At 43.8% G+C, this 19,425-nt stretch overlaps 2 long non-coding RNA genes across 2 annotated transcripts; both read right to left on the bottom strand.

Annotated features, from left to right (window-relative positions):
- Nucleotides 1-337: 337 nt before the first annotated feature.
- On the bottom strand, nucleotides 338-2,102 carry LOC120931648. The gene is made up of 3 exons (XR_005747882.1): nucleotides 968-2,102; nucleotides 648-826; nucleotides 338-552 (listed from the first exon to the last, which is right to left on the bottom strand). It is a non-coding gene; the product is annotated as an uncharacterized LOC120931648 (long non-coding RNA).
- A 39-nt stretch (nucleotides 2,103-2,141) lies between these two features.
- LOC120931647 lies at nucleotides 2,142-3,906 on the bottom strand. The gene is made up of 3 exons (XR_005747881.1): nucleotides 2,772-3,906; nucleotides 2,452-2,630; nucleotides 2,142-2,356 (listed from the first exon to the last, which is right to left on the bottom strand). It is a non-coding gene; the product is annotated as an uncharacterized LOC120931647 (long non-coding RNA).
- Nucleotides 3,907-19,425: the final 15,519 nt, after the last annotated feature.

Genomic DNA, 19,425 nt, shown 5'->3' with positions numbered 1-19,425 from the left:
AACAATCTTCTTTCTTCATTGACTGACTTACATCTCTGTTAAAACATAAAACATAATCATTGCTATTTGTTACTGTTAGACTGCAGTGATCTGTACAACAGCTGTGTCTCGGCCTTGTCTCTTTGAAGGACATGGTACAAAAGAAATAGTAAATGGATGTGACCTGACACACACTATAATAAAAGTAGAACACATGGCGGCCTCCATCCCTAAATTTGTTATATAGAAGAGAGGAGTTTGTGGGACTTTAAATGAGGGAGCGCCATGTAAAAAGAAATACCATAAAAAGTAAATTACAGTACATGATTTATTTTTACAATCTTATATACATGTCAAATATTTTGTATTAAATAAATAGGTAGTCACAAGGCTTACTCTAGATATGCTGCTACATAGCATGCAATACAGAAATAAAATCAAAGACATGGCAGATATATGTAATAAAATCGGTAAGTATGTGGAATATGAACAGGTGATTGTTGGCATCTGGGGGCACTCTACGCGTTTCCTGGCATTTCAGCCAATCATCAGGAGTGTTTTTAGGACAGTATACTGGAAATGAGAATAAACAGAAATAATTGATGATGCATGAAAAATGGGGAAGTACAGGGACTGTCCAACAGAATGGAAATAGTTGGGAAACTTACTATGCCACCACAAGACCCGGTCCGGTATCTGCCAAGGAAAGAAGGGGGGTCCGGGCAGGATGTCTCCCCCGGGGTTGAAACGGGGAACCCATGAGAACGAGGAACAGTGCCCGGAGTAAGACACGGTGGTCACAGCCTGATCCAAAATGTTATGTGTGCACGTAAAGTGCATAGTGTACCTAAAACAATGTATCAAAAATAAATAAGTAAATAAAAAATATTTGTAAAGAAGAGGTAAGGAAATAACAATGTGTTCCCATAAGGGGATGCATGGGAAAGTGTGCAAAGAGGAGAGCCAGACAGGGGAAGAAAAAACATACCATAAATTGGTGACTAGGCTCCCAACAAGGGAGGGTGACCTGTGTGCAGGATCAGATGTGTTGTTCCTAGTGGTTGAGTCAAGCAAATGAACCACCAGCCACTCCAAGGCTACTATATACCTCCATTCCCAGGTGGGGCCCCCATCAACATCATGCCTAATTGACCATTTAGCACAAGGAAGGCGGGGAGGGAAATCCCAGCTGCGTATGGTGAACCATCATCAGTGGGTTCCCCGCCCAGCTAGTATGGTCAAAGATGGAAATAAACATCAAGGTGATGTCAGTGACGCTGTTAATACAGCATCAGAGCATGATGCCGATGCGCAGGAGGCCGACCCCAACACCCACCAAAGGGTGGGGGGAGGGGCCGGACTGCCACGCATCGCAACCCCGGAGCCAGAAAAACCACCCAGGCCCCCCCAAAAAACCCAGACCACACCAGACAAGGAGTTGGGAATTGGTCTGGTAGCAATAATGAGTCAAATATAACACATGGAAAAGTAGTAGCTAAAGGGTCTATTGAAAAAAGGAGGGGGTTTAATAACAGTGTTACTGAACACTGATAAAGGGGCAGTAAACAAAAATGAGGAAATTAGTCTATTTTCAGTAGTAGACCAAAAATAATACATGGGAAAATAATAAATGCAGGGATTTGTTCAAAAATAAAAAAGTGATCTAATAACAGTGTTACTAAACACTGGTATAGGAGCAATAAACAAAGGTTGGGAATTGGTCTGGTAGCAATAGGGATTAATAATATAGGGATATATTCAAAGGTAGGGAAGGGATCTAATAGCAATGGGGCTAAACATTGGTATAGAAACAATGAACAAAGGTTAGGAATTAGTCTGGTAATGCATAGGAAATTTATAAGTAGCAGTATTGCTAAATGCCATTATGGGGACAATAGGCAAAAATTAATAGCAGTGTATTAGGTGTGACAGGTCACTTGGCGGGTGTCTTCCACCCAAATCTTTGTTATATAGTAAATGGATGTGACCTGACACACACTATAATAAAAGTAGAACACATGGCGGCCTCCATCCCTAAATTTGTTATATAGAAGAGAGGAGTTTGTGGGACTTTAAATGAGGGAGCGCCATGTAAAAAGAAATACCATAAAAAGTAAATTACAGTACATGATTTATTTTTACAATCTTATATACATGTCAAATATTTTGTATTAAATAAATAGGTAGTCACAAGGCTTACTCTAGATATGCTGCTACATAGCATGCAATACAGAAATAAAATCAAAGACATGGCAGATATATGTAATAAAATCGGTAAGTATGTGGAATATGAACAGGTGATTGTTGGCATCTGGGGGCACTCTACGCGTTTCCTGGCATTTCAGCCAATCATCAGGAGTGTTTTTAGGACAGTATACTGGAAATGAGAATAAACAGAAATAATTGATGATGCATGAAAAATGGGGAAGTACAGGGACTGTCCAACAGAATGGAAATAGTTGGGAAACTTACTATGCCACCACAAGACCCGGTCCGGTATCTGCCAAGGAAAGAAGGGGGGTCCGGGCAGGATGTCTCCCCCGGGGTTGAAACGGGGAACCCATGAGAACGAGGAACAGTGCCCGGAGTAAGACACGGTGGTCACAGCCTGATCCAAAATGTTATGTGTGCACGTAAAGTGCATAGTGTACCTAAAACAATGTATCAAAAATAAATAAGTAAATAAAAAATATTTGTAAAGAAGAGGTAAGGAAATAACAATGTGTTCCCATAAGGGGATGCATGGGAAAGTGTGCAAAGAGGAGAGCCAGACAGGGGAAGAAAAAACATACCATAAATTGGTGACTAGGCTCCCAACAAGGGAGGGTGACCTGTGTGCAGGATCAGATGTGTTGTTCCTAGTGGTTGAGTCAAGCAAATGAACCACCAGCCACTCCAAGGCTACTATATACCTCCATTCCCAGGTGGGGCCCCCATCAACATCATGCCTAATTGACCATTTAGCACAAGGAAGGCGGGGAGGGAAATCCCAGCTGCGTATGGTGAACCATCATCAGTGGGTTCCCCGCCCAGCTAGTATGGTCAAAGATGGAAATAAACATCAAGGTGATGTCAGTGACGCTGTTAATACAGCATCAGAGCATGATGCCGATGCGCAGGAGGCCGACCCCAACACCCACCAAAGGGTGGGGGGAGGGGCCGGACTGCCACGCATCGCAACCCCGGAGCCAGAAAAACCACCCAGGCCCCCCCAAAAAACCCAGACCACACCAGACAAGGAGTTGGGAATTGGTCTGGTAGCAATAATGAGTCAAATATAACACATGGAAAAGTAGTAGCTAAAGGGTCTATTGAAAAAAGGAGGGGGTTTAATAACAGTGTTACTGAACACTGATAAAGGGGCAGTAAACAAAAATGAGGAAATTAGTCTATTTTCAGTAGTAGACCAAAAATAATACATGGGAAAATAATAAATGCAGGGATTTGTTCAAAAATAAAAAAGTGATCTAATAACAGTGTTACTAAACACTGGTATAGGAGCAATAAACAAAGGTTGGGAATTGGTCTGGTAGCAATAGGGATTAATAATATAGGGATATATTCAAAGGTAGGGAAGGGATCTAATAGCAATGGGGCTAAACATTGGTATAGAAACAATGAACAAAGGTTAGGAATTAGTCTGGTAATGCATAGGAAATTTATAAGTAGCAGTATTGCTAAATGCCATTATGGGGACAATAGGCAAAAATTAATAGCAGTGTATTAGGTGTGACAGGTCACTTGGCGGGTGTCTTCCACCCAAATCTTTGTTATATAGTAAATGGATGTGACCTGACACACACTATAATAAAAGTAGAACACATGGCGGCCTCCATCCCTAAATTTGTTATATAGAAGAGAGGAGTTTGTGGGACTTTAAATGAGGGAGCGCCATGTAAAAAGAAATACCATAAAAAGTAAATTACAGTACATGATTTATTTTTACAATCTTATATACATGTCAAATATTTTGTATTAAATAAATAGGTAGTCACAAGGCTTACTCTAGATATGCTGCTACATAGCATGCAATACAGAAATAAAATCAAAGACATGGCAGATATATGTAATAAAATCGGTAAGTATGTGGAATATGAACAGGTGATTGTTGGCATCTGGGGGCACTCTACGCGTTTCCTGGCATTTCAGCCAATCATCAGGAGTGTTTTTAGGACAGTATACTGGAAATGAGAATAAACAGAAATAATTGATGATGCATGAAAAATGGGGAAGTACAGGGACTGTCCAACAGAATGGAAATAGTTGGGAAACTTACTATGCCACCACAAGACCCGGTCCGGTATCTGCCAAGGAAAGAAGGGGGGTCCGGGCAGGATGTCTCCCCCGGGGTTGAAACGGGGAACCCATGAGAACGAGGAACAGTGCCCGGAGTAAGACACGGTGGTCACAGCCTGATCCAAAATGTTATGTGTGCACGTAAAGTGCATAGTGTACCTAAAACAATGTATCAAAAATAAATGGTACAAAAGAAAGACTTCTTTTCAGGTCATAGGTCAAGTCCTCCTTTGATGAAAATAAAGAGACATGGTGTAAAGTGGTCCTTGAAACTTAGTAGTTCAAACAAGAAAGGTGGTACAATCTCTGAGAAAAGATGGATTTTTATTTTATACTTTTTAGGGACTTGTTCATACCAGTCCTGGTCATTTTGGGTGGAAAGGTGTTACCAGTTCAGTGCGTTATTTTTTTTTTTATCCAACAAAAAGTTTTTTATTGATGAAAAGTTGGTATACAGCGTTTGACAACGATACATTGAACAACATGACCATACAGACAGCCATCAAAAACAAAATACAGCAGTGCTTTCATTACTACAATGTCACCACTTCTACTACCCTCAAATTTCCATACTCTGTTACTCATCCCACATTCAGTCCCAACAACCTGTCCATGACCAGGTCCACCGGGGAAAGCCCCGGCGTATCTAGCCACGGAGCCCAAAGATTCTCATATTTCCGTGTATTCCACCTGTGTTGGTAGATAAGTTTCTCCATACGTAGCATATCTCCTATCTTAACAATCCATTCCCTCGAGGTCGGAGGATTCTCTGCCTCGTGGGGTTCCCTTCACTGTGAGCGCGGCGGCGCCATCTTGAAAATCGGGACCAGAATCAAAAAGCTCTTTTCGGACCATTCCCTTTGTGCAGAGGGCTGGCGGAGGTTCCCCTGAGATCCCGGGATCGGTGGGCTGCAGCATATAGCAGCAGAAAGTCAGTAGCTTGGCTGAGGGAGGGATCAAGCTCAGGAGCTGTGAGAGCTATGTCTTCTCACATTCCGGTCCAGGCCACGCCCCCGTTCAGTGCGTTATTGGAGTTATCGTAACGAAGGGTCGCTGTTCTTTGTGTTTTGTTAAAGTGGTTGTAAACCCTTTACAACCACTTCATGCTACAGGTAAGCCTATATTAAGGCTTACCTGTAGCTACCCATGATATCTCCTAAACCTGCACGGTTTAGGAGATATCTCCCATCCCCTGCATGTGGCGATGTCATCGGCACATGCACACTGGGGCAAACGAAAGCAATGGCAACTATGTGCCATTGCTTCAGTCCGTATGCCGTTACTGGTGGCTCCGAGTGTGACGTCATCGCGACTCCGGCCAATCACAGCGCTGGAGCCACGATACCTGGAAGTAACCCCCGGGATAAATGTGGCCGCCGGAGGGGGGATGAGGACCGCTGAGGGGGCTTCAACCTAGATAAATAATTCATAATTAACTAGTATGCTATGCATACTAGCTCATTATGCCCTTGTCTTGCAGGGTTTTTTTTTATATTGGGTTTACAACCACTTTAATATCTGAAGATTTACTTTAGTTAATGTTTTTACCTTAATGCATTCTCTGCATTAGGGTAAAAAAAATGCTTACTTCTAGTCCTACCCTCCTGTGTCCCTTAACAACTTCAGCCCCGGAAGGATTTGCCCCTTAATGACCAGGCCATTTTTAGAAATACTGCGTCATTTTAACTGACAATTGCGTGGACGTGCAACTCTGTACCCAAACAAAATTTACATCCTTTTTTCCCACAAATAGAGCTTTATTTTGGTGGTATTTGATCACCTCTGTATTTTTCTTTTTTTTGCGCTATAAACAAAAATAGACAGACAATTTTGAAAAAAAATTATATTTCGTTACTTTCTGCTGTAATACATATTCAAAAAAATATATTCAAAAATTATTTATTGATTAATTTAGACTGATATATATTCTTCTACATATTTTTTGTAAAAAAATTTCAATAGAGATATATTGATTGGTTTGCGCAAAAGTTATTGCGTCTACAATCTATGGAAAAGATTTAGGGACTTTTTTTTTTTTATTGTTTTTACTGGTAATGGCGGCGATCTGCGATTTTTTTTTTTAGCAGGACCGTGACATTGCAACGGACAAATGACATCCAAAATTACACTTTTTGGGGACCAGTGACATTATTACATTAATCAGTGCTATAAAAATGCAGTGATCAATGTAACAATAGAACTTGCAGGGAAGGGGTTAAATGTGTTCTCTGGGTGTGTTATACCTGTAAGGGGGGTGAGCTACCAGGGGCTAGACAGAGATCACTGTTCCCGATCACTGAAAACAGAAGATCTCTGACATGCCATCTGGCAGAACAGGGAATCGCCTTGTTTACATAAGCAGTTCCCCATTCTGCCTCTGTACATCGCAATCACAGGTCGCCGGCGGATATTGAGTATCCATTACTCGCGACGCGCGCATGCCCGCTATCTCCTGTGCAAACACTGACGTACATCTACAGCGGTTTGCGCAATAGAGCCGACCTGCCGCAGTATAATTACAGCGTCTGGTCGGCAAGCGGTAAATTCTTATATAACCCCATGTCACTGTTCCAGCGCTTACTCCGGCTGTAGCACTGCTATTCTCATTTCCTGCTTTCACAGGACAAACCAGAGGCTACTGCTGCAGTCAGTCAAACTCCTGTGATGAGAGACCGGGGGCATGGGCTAGCAGCACTGTGTGTATCTATGGGCGCACATAGCCCAACTCGGAACCCAATGGGAGCATGCACACATTGGTGCATCCTTAGCGAAAGCAGCAAAAGAATTGCCAGTGGGGACTGCCAGAAAAAGAGGAAGCAACCTTTCTGTGCACTATAGTTGCACAGAGCAAGTCAATATAACCTCTTTGGTATCACCTGTCTCCTGGAGCTGAGAAAAAAGCTTTGATCTGTGTGTAGGAAGCAACTGTACCTTGCAGATTGCTAACAAGTGCAAAATTAGGAACAATAATGCATAAGAAGTTCAGGATGGCAAAAATCATGCATACTTTGCAGAATAAAATAAAACAGATAATGAAGGCTGCACAAACATGGACTCTTCACAGCAATATCTCTGAAGCTCAATCAAGGTAACATGTGGCTGCATAGTCTCTATAAGATTTTACAACAGAGAGTCTCGGTCTAGCTGAGAATCATTATCTCACTAAAACAGTTTAGAACACTAATAACTTGCTGGGCAAACAGCTGGAGGGATCCCATGCCCATGGACAAAGGACCACCTACCTGGAACTTTGAAGTGATGTGATGTGTGTTCTTTTAATACATTTTAGGTGGTGTCTTTTTTCTCTCCATTTCATTTTCTAGCATATATTTGTAGCGGCCTGCTCTTGTTTAAATTTAGAAGGGAGTCTGAGTGTTAGTTGACTCAGACACATATAATTTTGGCTAAATTTGGCCTCTGTTCCAGCCGTGGCTGTGCTGGAAGTAGCCACCGTTGTTCGCCAGGGGTGTTGTTACCACCACAGGCCAAGGGTGGCAGTAGCTAAGTCAGGGTGATATTGGGTGTCTCCCCTCGGCAGCCAATCAGTGGGGGTTGGTCGTCCCGCTGTGCATGCTGGGGAGGGGTACTTAAGGAACAGACGTCACTGGACTGTGGTCGTTGATCCTTGGCCTGTCGTCCTACCACCTCGTGGCCCTCCTGGCCGTGGGTGCGTGCTCCTGCAATCCTGGCTCCGGAACCACGTTGATCCGGGGTTGTGATCTGTTGAGTATGCCCAGTAGTCAGACTGGGTCTACGTTTTCAAGGTAATCTTGTGCTGTCTGTCCTGGAGGGAGGAAGCCGCTTGATGAAGGACATATCTTGGAGAGGACCAAGCAAGAGGCTGGTATCTCGGGAGAGGCCTGGAAACGAAAAATCGAAGGATGCACCGTGTACTGAGAGGCTTGATGGTGATCGCCTATCAGACTTGAGTTCTACAGAAATTAATCTGCTGAATCCTGTGCTAGGGGATTCTGGACCGAAAGTGTCTCCACTCAAAGGAAGGTCTGTGGCAGAGACTGTACTTTGTTCCGTGCGCCACTCCGGCTGCTAGGCTGGTGAGAGGGACCTATTCGGGTGCGCAGAACCCACTCTGGCTAGAGTGGCGACGAGAGCTGTGTTGCTGGAAGCAGGAATGTTTCTGGATTGGAATTATACACCTGAACCTATCTACCTGTTTACCCTTCCACCCCTTCAACCACTTCTTCTTTCCTTACCAAGTTCTGCAAATAAATCTTAGAAAAAAAAGTGTAAAGTGTGGACATTGAACTTTTTCAACTCTCATCTACTACCCTGGACGGCGAGAAGATAGAGGTAACATGCCGCCCGAAAAATTTCAGCAGCTCCTTCGGGGGTAGTGCTACATTTTAACTAGGGTACTCAGGTAACAATTGGAGAAGGACTCCCCACAGTAGCCGGGTGTTCCAGAGAAGCTGTGTGCTATTAGGCATTGGACAGGCTGCCAGAATGCCGGTTCTGACAGTGGAGGGCCTCTCACCTGGTTGCAAATCACATGCTCAGCTACCTCTGCCTCATTAGGTGTGGCCTCTCTGAACTGCTAATAAAGGTAATCTGAGGAACATATTCCTTGAGCATGTCCAGGAACCCAATAAGTTGTGGGAATCAAGTTAAAAGGACCTGCATCTGCATCTGAACATGGCAAGTAAATGGATACTTTGCTACAGTGATAGTACAATAGATCCTTGCTGTATTAGTGACTCCTGTTAAGAGTTTAATCAGAATATGAAGCTCATAGTCTAGTGTCCATTGGCTGAGTGGTCTATAATATCCTAATTTATATGTTTCCAAGTTGACTTAAAATGCTATTTGATTGTTTTGTTAAACACCTCCCCCCACCCAAATCTCTCTAGCACCCAAATAGGCACAGTTTTGCTAAGATACAATACATCTGGCTGCTAATGGTTGGTGTTAAACTTTCTTTTATTTCTCTCCCGGTTCAGATTTAATCATCCGATGTCTCCAGAATCAATGACTTATTCATTCACAGGAAGGACCAGAGACAAGCGAAGCTCTAAACTGTAATTGCACATCTGCAGTAATCCATCTAAGGGAAATTATAAAATTGTATTAATAAAAAGCCTATTTCTGTTGTAAAAAACACCATATGAAAAGACATGCTGTCTATAGAAATGTCATTGTTACATTCTCTTCACACTCCACAAATGATTTATTTCATAGGAATATAGCATTATATCTATGTGGTATTCATTATTCCACGAACACAGTCAACCACAGCAGCATACTAAATTCTAAACAAAAACAGAGAATAAAGTATACTACATTAAATTTTCCAAAGTGTTCTTCATCTTATTAACACATTATTCATTTTTTTGGAAAGATATCCCTTTACTTCCTGTTCCAGTAAGCACACAGGAAGTAAGAAGAATGTCATGGATATGCAGTAATGTCTGGCAGCTTACCTTGCTCTCCATGTGTTCATCTTAGAGGCCAGGTCCTCTCACCTGGCTACCTTTATCATCTCTCCTCCCTGTATGGCTCCACCCCAGGCCAACCCCAGGCCATTCCAGAAACTCTATATTAACCAGTGCACTGCAGGTCTGCATTGCTGATCAACATTGTTTGTTAGTATCGTGTTCCTACTTGCCGTGTGCTACGTTATCTGCCTGTGACCCTGACCCTTGGCCTGTCCCTTGGTTACCTCTGTCTGCTTCTTGCCCCGACCTCGGCTTACCCTTCACTATCTCTTGTGTCCTGAGTGGCTGCTTCCCCTCTCTCCCTACGAAGCGTGACCTAGGGGACTCTGGGGGGCCGCGACCTGGTTTATTGATTGGTTTGGGCAAAAAAAATTGCGTTAACAAAATAGGGGATAGTTTTATGGCATTTTTATTAATAATTTTTTTTTTTACTAGTAATGGAGGCAATCAGCGATTTTTTTCATGCCTGCGACATTATGGCGGACACATCGGACACTTTTGACACATTTTTGGGACCATTGTCATTTTCAAAAGTGCTATAAAAATGCACTGATTACTGTGAAAATGACAATATCAGTGATGGGGTTAACCACCAGGGGGCGCTGTAGGTGTTAAGTGTGACCTCATGTGTGTTTCTTACTGTAGGGGGTGTGGCTGTACATGTGACGTCACTGATCGTCGTTCACTATAAAAGGGAAGAGAACAGAGAAGAACAGGGAAGGTTTGTTTACACTCACCTCTCCCCGTTCTTCAGCTCCTGTGACCCGATCATGGGACACCGGCAGCGATCAAGTCCGCGAGTCCCACGGGCGCGGTCACGGAGCTTCGGACCGGGTCGCGAGCGTGCCGCCAGCGATGCACTAGCGACCCACGGCTGGGTTGTTAAAGGGGATGTACATGTACGCCCTTGTGCCCAGCCATGCCCTTCTGTTGACGTATATCGTCGTGCGGTGGTTCTTGAGTAGGCCAATCACATCCACATTTCAAGTAAAATAAAATAAAACTACTTAACATAAGGTGTCCTCATCAGAGTCCCCCTTTACAGCAGGTGTCCCCATCAGAGTCCCTCTTTACAACAGGTGTCCCCATCAGCATCCCACTCTCCATCAGGTGTCCCCATCAGAGTCCTCCTTTATATCAAATATCCCATCAGAGTCCCCCTTTACATCAGATGTCCCCATCAGAGTCCCCCTTTACATCAGATGTCCCTATCAGAGTCCCCCTTTACATCAGATGTCCCCATCAGAGTCCTCCTTTACATGAGGTTACCCCATCAAAGTCCCCCTTTACATCAGGTGTCCCCATCAGAGTCCTCCTTTACATCAGATGCCCCCATCAGAGTCCCCCTTTACATCAGACATCCCCATCAGAGTCCTCCTTTACATCAGGTGTCACTATCAGAGTCCTCCTTTACATCAGACATCCCCATCAGAGTCCCCCTTTACATAATATGTCACCATCAGAATCCCCCTTTACATCAGGTGTCACCATCGGGGTCACACTTTACATCAGGTGTCCCCCCCCCCCCCCCATACTTACAGCAAGTTGCCTTCCATCCACTTTCAAACCAGCCGGGATGAGCCAGGGAAACAGGAAGTGACGGCTCGGAATCCGCAAGTTACTGACCGCAGCAGGGAACAATGTTATAGTGGGAGTGTTTTGGGCGCAGAGCTCAGCGCCCAGAGGACTTTCTAAAGGAAGCCAATAGAGCTTCTTGTTTGCAATTACGTGATTGCAAACACTTCATGCTTCCCATAGAAGCTGTGTGTCCAGCGCCTTGCACACACTTATGCCTTGTACACACGGTCAGACTTTTGACCGTGCAAAAGTCCGCTGTGAGTCCGTTTGAAAGAAAGAGAACAGGTTCTCTATCTAAGGTCCCCCGGACTTCCGTCAAAAAAAGTCAGATGGAGGCTACACACGGCCGGACTTTCCAAGAAAAAAAGCCTGTGCGTGGGAGGCATTAAAGGGCCATTTTTTAAATACATTTTTCAGTGATTGCAGCACATCATGCTTCCCATACATCTGTTTGCCTGGCATCCCGCACACACTTAAAGGGCCATCTTTATTTATTTTTTCCAGTAATTGCAGCACATCATGCTTTCCATACACCTGTGTGTCTAGCTCCCCGGACACACTTAAAGGGCCATTTTTCTTTTTCTTTTTTTTGTGATTGCAGCACGTCTTGTTTTCCAGTCACCTGTGTGTCTGGTGTCCCGCACACACTTAAAGGGCCATTTTTTTATTTTATTTTTATGATGAGTAGCCTTTGGGGGGCTGTGCCCCTGCGCCTCCTATGGGCGGGCCGCCACTGTCAGAACCCCTGTGACATTAGGACCATTGGTTGTGTCTGTGCAGCCAGGGTTTCATAATAGATTTCAGTGGGCTGCCTCCACACAGCACCTAGAGATTGAGAAGCTGCAAGAAATATCCCGAGAATCCTACTGTACATGGCTATTGTTGCTCATGTAAGTGATGCATTAGCTAAAGACTAAGGGAGTTGATTTACTAAAAGCAAGTACACTGTGCAAGAGCAGTTGCTCCAGAGTTTAGTAAATGAGGGCAAGCTCTGCTGACTTTCATCATCCAATCAGGTGCAAGCAAAAGTTCAGTTTTTCTGGTATTCTTTGCAAAGCTTTGCTTTATTTACTAAGCTCTGGAGAAACTGCCCTTGCAGTGCAACTTCACCTTGCACAGTCTATTTTCCTTTAGTAAATCAACCCCTTAGTGACTTGGTGTCATTCAGTTAGGGTTTACATGTACTTTAATTCACTTCATCTTAAAGTTATTTTCACCAAGCCTTTACTTTACTATGGTGACTTTGTCTGTAGCAGAACTGCAGGAGATAGAACTTTGTGCTCTGGTTTAATCATCAGATACAGAACATGCAGAAGTGAATATTTAGGCCTTATAAACATCTGTGTCACAGACTATACTGAGACCATTCTATCATTATCATTGGCTGTCCAATGTAAATCATGGTAATTCCAGTATTGTCTAAAATATATGGTTTTCTATTTAGCCATTTGATCGTACAGGCTGCAAAGGCTTAAAACCATTTCATACAGCTTAAAGTGCCATCTTGTGGCAACCCAGAGGATAGATAAAAAAAAATAGGAAAATGACAGTAGCATTCTGCATCTAATAAACTTTAACCTTCCTTGCAAAATATTCTCCCAAACCCCAGCATTTCCATGTACAGGACCTCAAAAAGCTCATGTAGACCACTCACACGCCTTTTTCTGCAGCCCTCTGCTCAAAAGTACAACACTTAGCATGCAGGCAGCAAAATAAAACAAGGGAAACCAATGTAGTTGGCAACTGGCAGCATTTTCCATTAACCTATTTAGCCTGTGTCTGCATCCGTTTGCTGTTTCCAAGGCTGGCTTCATAAATAGACACAAAAGGCCCACACCTATTGGTGCCCTGTTTGTGAGGCACCTGTTGTAGATACCAGCCAAAATTGTACTTTTCTTCCAGTGCCACCCAGCTGGTAAAGTGCCTACCATAAATAGTAATTCTTTATGTAGCACTATCCCCGAAGGAGCTGCTGGATTGTTTTGGGTGGCATGTTACCTCTATTTCTTCGCCATCTAGGGTATCAGATGAGAGTTGAGAAAACTTCAATGTCCACACTTTAGACTTCTTTTTCTCTGCTTTATTTACCAAACGTGGTAGAAGAATAAAAGTGGTAGTTGAAAAGATGGAAAGGTGAAAGGTAACAGGTTCAGGTGTATAACTTTTGTTCAGAAACACTCCTGCTTCCAGCAACACAGCTTTCGTCACCACGTAACCAGAGTGGGTATTGCGCACCTGGATAGGCCTCTCTCACTAGAGGGTGAGGGGTGTCGCATGGAAACTTGGTAAAGTCTTTGCCACAGAACTTCCCAAAGATGGAGGTATATTTGGTCCAAAATCCTCTCAGCACAGGATTAAGCACCTGGATCTCTCCCAAAGAACTTCTTATAAATTAGAACTGACAGGCGGTCATCATCCAGGATGAGTGGCTTCCTCCCTCAGGATGGACAGCTCAGGACCACTCTACAAGCGTAGACCCAGTCTGACTACCGGGCCTACTTGGTAGATCACAACCCCGGACCAACGTGGTCCCGGAAGTCAGGAACACTTGAACACGCACCCCCGGCCATGAGGGCCACACACAGGGGGTGGTGGGACGACAGACCCAGGATCGGCGACGACCCCGGACTAGTGACGTCTGTCCCTTAAGTACTCCTCCCCAGCATGCTCAGCGGGACGATCAACTCACTCTGATTGGCTGCCAAAGGGAAACACCCAAAACACCTTGACCTGACTGCTGCCACCCTCGATCTGGGATGATAACCACACCCCAGACAACAATAGTGGTCACTCACAGTACAGCCATGGCTGGAACAGAGGCCCAAATTTTGTGAAAAATCATACAGTCTGAGCCAACTAACTCTAAGACTGCCCTCTAAATTTAAAGCAGCGCCAGCTAAAAAGTAGCAATGCCTTCTGAGCATGCACACCATTACCACCAGCTGCATCTGACTAGTACTACCCATTTTACTAGTGAAGTCAGAAATGGCATTCTGCATTTAGGATGTAAGCTCCAGTTTTTGAGTGCTGGTATTAGTGTCCTTGTATCTTCTTGGGTGACAGAGTGAAGTGTGTAGAGCAGGCAACTAAAGCTGGGCACTCAGAGTAGATTTGTTCTTTCTAAGCTGCAGGAATGTTCACGAGGATCTCATACCTCCCAACTTTCTGAGATGAGAATGAGGGACACCCATTATCAAAAGTATGTAGGCATAGGGCACACCTCCCTTAAAGGAGAATTTTACAAAAAAAAAAGATTAGGAAACCCAAAAGTGTTTTTTTAGCACTACTATTCCTTTATACTGGCTTTTGTCATTTACAAATGCAGCGATGTAGAAATTGGATGAAAGGTTTGGCACTGGGAAACACTTTTTGATAGATAAGTATTACAAATTCTTATACAGCTATGTAGATCAGACAAAAATGAGGGTCAAATCAGGAGGAAAGAGGGACAGAGAGACACTGTTCCAAATCAGGGACAGTCCCTTGAAATCAAGGACAGTTGGGAGCTATGGGATCTAAGTTCTCTTTAGTAGCCACAATTAGAAGAGTCCAGTAATCTCCATTTTACAGAGTCCAGGCAGTGGCCAAGAGAGAAGTAGTACCTGAAAAGGCTGTGAGGATATCCTGGCAGCTAGGAGAAGCATATGAATTGATCTGCATATAGAATATGCATTAGCTGTTGTATTTGCTTGTGATTGCTAAATCCTTTTTATATACATATATTATTCACAAATTTCTTTTTTATCCCTTGACTTTTGTTGACCATTTCCATTTTCCGGTACTTTTTTCTTAAAAAAAAATATGTTTCGGCTTTAGATACACTTTAACGGGTTGTGCAATCAAAAGTACTATTTATCTATAGGTAGAGGCTGTCACTGATGCCACTGATGTCACTATATACTCACTGCTCCAACAGTGAGTATCCATGGCATATAGCATATAGTTAAAATTTCAGACTCTGTCCCTGACCACTGGGGAGTTTCAGCACCTTCTGTTGCATGCTACAGTTAGGTCCATATATATTTGGACACAGGCACAATTTTAGTTTTTATTCCGGTATTTACCAAAACATGTTTAAGCATTAGGTATATAATGGAAATGGGCTGAAAGTGCACACTCTCGGGTTTAATTTGAGGGTATGTACATTAATGACACTCTTACTTTACTGAAGCAAGAAAGCAGAAGAGCTGAAGGAGCCTGGAGATGAAACCCAACAAAGGAAAACCACACAAACTACAAAGCACTCACTAATAAATACCACAAAGCAATATTCAAAGCAAAAAAATAAAATTTCTCAAACACCATCTCAAAAGCCCTAAACCGACCTTTTGAACTTTTCAAACTAGTCGTTCAGACTATGAACCCTACCTGCCTAAAGCCTCCAGGAAAAGGCACTCAATAATTCTGTAATGAGCTATCGGATTTTTTTATCGACAAAATCGAAAACATTTGTGAAATAACAGAATAACAGAAAAAAACAACCAACCTCACTCAGCCAATGCAAGAAGAGGAAATCAATACAAACATTATACAATTGATAACATTTTCGCTGGTCCCGATCACCATCGACACCATCAAAAACATCATCAGAAGCCTCTGAGACAGCACATTACCAAATGACATAATTTCTACAAAACTCCTGAAAGAATGTACCAACATCTTGCCACCCACCATAACACATCTCGTAAACCAATCGTTCAAAGAATGTATTGTTCCGATCTCCCTTAAGCAAGGCATAATCAAACCCCTCCTAAAGAAACCCAACCTCGACCCCAAAGACCCAAACTACCGTAGACCGGTAACAAGTCTTAACACCTTCTCCAAGATCATGGAGAAAGCAGTAGTACAACAGCTACAACTCCATTTGGACACCCACAAACTCTTGGACCCACTACAATCAGGCTTCCGCCCAGGCCATGCCACAGAAACAGTACTTCTCAAAATATGGGATGATGCCCTCGAAGCAGCAGATGACGGAGAATCATGTCTCCTGGTGCTTCTGGATCTCAGTGCAGCATTCGACACTGTAGACCACAAAACTCTACTCATTCACCTTAAAGAAGTAGCAGGAGTCACAGACTCAGATCTACCCTGGTTCGCATCCTTCCTAGAAAATCGTTCCTAGACAGTGAAACTAGGAGCCTTCACCTCTGAAACTCGTGCAATTTCTTGCGGAGTCCCTCAAGGATCACCCCTGTCACCCGTGCTCTTCAACATCTACCTCCGCCCACTCCTCAAAATCATCAGCAAACAGAACCTGTGCTACCACTCATACGCTGACGACACTCATCTCTAGACTAAAAAAATGCCTCACATTGATCGATGATTGGATGACTGAGAGCTCCGTCAAACTCAATGGATCCAAAACAGAACTTCTTCTCCTCCACGCGAACCGAAAGACAAAAGCTAAGACTTCATGGACACTACCCACCATCCTTGGACAGACCATTACCCCGAGCACCAAAGTCAAAAGTCTTGGAGTCATCTTTAGCACTACCTAAATACTAGATTTTGCGCCTACAAGTTGTTCAGAACACAGCAGCCAGACTGGTAATGGGAAAAAACACTGGGAATCCATCACGCCTTCCCTGAGGACCCTTCATTGGCTAACCGTGAAGGATTGGGTCACATTCAAGACCCTCTATCTCACCCACAAGTGCACACAAGGAAATGCTGCTCAATACTTGTGCGAGAAAATAAAACACTACACCCCCAAACGCATTCTCTGATAAACCAACCAAAACCTCCTCCACATCCCCAAGTCCCGCTACAAATCGAAGAGAGAACAAAGATTTGCAGTCCAAGGACCACGGCTATGGAACGCTCTATCCACAAACATCGGCATGGAAGAAAACCCTCGGGCCTTCAGGAAAAAAGGAAAGACCCACCTCTTCTGAAGAATCAGGACGACACTGGATGTAAATGAGTGCCTTGAGGTGATTTAGTTCGCATTTGAAGCGCCATACAAGTTATTCACTCACTCACTCACTCACTTACTCACTCATCCCAACTGGAGGAAACGTTTAGGAATTACAAATCTTAAGAATAGCAATCCCCCTTTTTCAAGGGACCAAAAGTAATTGGATAATTGAATCAAAAGCTGTTTCATGGCCAGGTGTGGGCTACTCCTTTATTATTTCTTCATCAATTAAGCAGGGAAAATATCTGGAGTTGTTTCTAAGTATGGTATTTGCATTTGGAATATATTGCTGTGAACATCATGCGTTCAAAGGTGCTGTCCATGCAAGTGTAAGTCTTCAAGAATGAAACCAATCCATCAGAGAGATAGCAGCAACATTAGGAGTGATCAAATCAACAGTTTGGTACTTTCTGAAGAAAGAAGAATGCACTGGTGAGCTCAGCAACAATAAAAGGCCTGGACGTCCACGGAAGACAACAGTGGTGGATGATCGCAAGATCCTCTCTATGGTAAGGAAAAACCCATTCACAACATCCAGGCAAGTAAAGGACACTCTACAGGAGGTGGACGTATCATTGTCAAAGTCTACAGTCAAGAGAAGACTTCACAAGAGCAAATACAGAGGTTCACCACAAGGTGCAAACCATTCATAAACCTGAAGAATAGAAAAGCCAGATTAGACTTTGCCAAAAAACATCTAAAAAAAACAGACCAGTTCTGGAAAAGCATTCTTTGGACAGATGAAACTAATATTAATTTGTACCAGAATGATGGGAAGAAAAAAGTGTGGAGAAGACTTGGAACAGCTTATGATCAAAGCACACAATGTCATCTGTAAAACATGGTGGAGGCAGTGTGATGGCATGGGCATGCATGGCTTCCAGTGGCACTGGGTCATTGATTGATTGATCATGTGTATTGATGATGAAACAGAAGACAGAAGCAGCCAGATGAATTTTGTCGTGTTTAGAGATATACTGTCATACCAGGTAATGTGTCAGAGTCCAGTGAGAAAAGTGATATGTGAAGGATGATATGCTCTCCACTGCAGGTCACTCTCCCCTATGGGTATCTACTCACCAAAAGGCTGAGTTCAAAAAGCCCTGAGATGCTGCACCATCCAAAGTTCCTCCAACTCGGGGGGGCGTGGCCAGGCAGCGGATGTAGCCGGACGCGACTGAAGTGAGCTCCGCCGATAATCCAATCTTTTATCCTGAGGAATAGGACTCTAGAACCCCTAACAGGCCTGGGTGAGTGTCGGAAGGTCCCGGGAACAAGTACTTACCTTCCCCGGCTCGATCGTCCCGCGATGTCCTCCGCCAAGCACCAACTTGTGAACAAGCCTGCGAACCTCATGTCCCAAAATGGCGCCTATGCAGGCCACATGGCCAAGGAGAAACACAGGGAGCCTGCTGAAAAACTGTTCTCTAAGCGGCTCACGAAGGACCCAGTGGCATCCTCCAGCACACCGGAAGATTCGTCCGGAGGAGTGTCTGAGGCTGATGATACAGTGCCCCTGGAAGACACAGTGAACTCGGGCCTAGTATGGGACGCAGTGAGTACTCCTACCCGGGGTCTGAAAGGCCTCAAGCCCCAGTGAGTCCTAATATGGAGGGGGAACCCACGCTGAGGGACATTTTTGCAGCGGTGACCTCCTGCAACATGTCCATTGCAGTCCTCACCACCGAAATAAAGGGGATGAAGTCTGAAATTTCATTTCTGAGGCAGAACGCCCAAAAGATGAGGGAAAGGACTTCTGCATTGGAGGAAAGGGTGAGCACCATTAAAGATGATATGGGACCCATGCAGAGAGACTTCACGTATAACAAATACCTAATTGATCAGCATTCATCCCGCTTTGAAGATTTAGAAAATAGGATGAGAAGAAATAATGTGAGAGCGATAGGTTTGCAGGAAAAATGGAGGGGAAAAACCCTGTGGAGTTCATTGAGAAGTGGCTGATTGCTGCCTTTGGGAAGGAGGTGTTCTCTCCCATGTTAGGCCTCCACCTCCACGTCCATTTTTGTTTAAGCTCCTTCACTATAAGGATAGGGATGCTATCCTACATAATGCTAGAATTAAGCCTGCTGCTCTGAAGATTGACAACACCAAAGTGTCCCTGTTCCCAGATTTATCTGCAGAGTTACAGAAAATAAGAGGCAAGTTTATGGATGTTAAACGCCGCCTGAGAGATCTTGA

This window comes from Rana temporaria, chromosome 3, assembly GCF_905171775.1.
Source record: "Rana temporaria chromosome 3, aRanTem1.1, whole genome shotgun sequence".
Taxonomy (NCBI): Eukaryota; Metazoa; Chordata; class Amphibia; order Anura; family Ranidae; genus Rana; species Rana temporaria.
The sequence above is the reverse complement of the archived record's forward strand: the minus strand, read 5'-3'. Positions and strand labels throughout refer to the sequence as shown.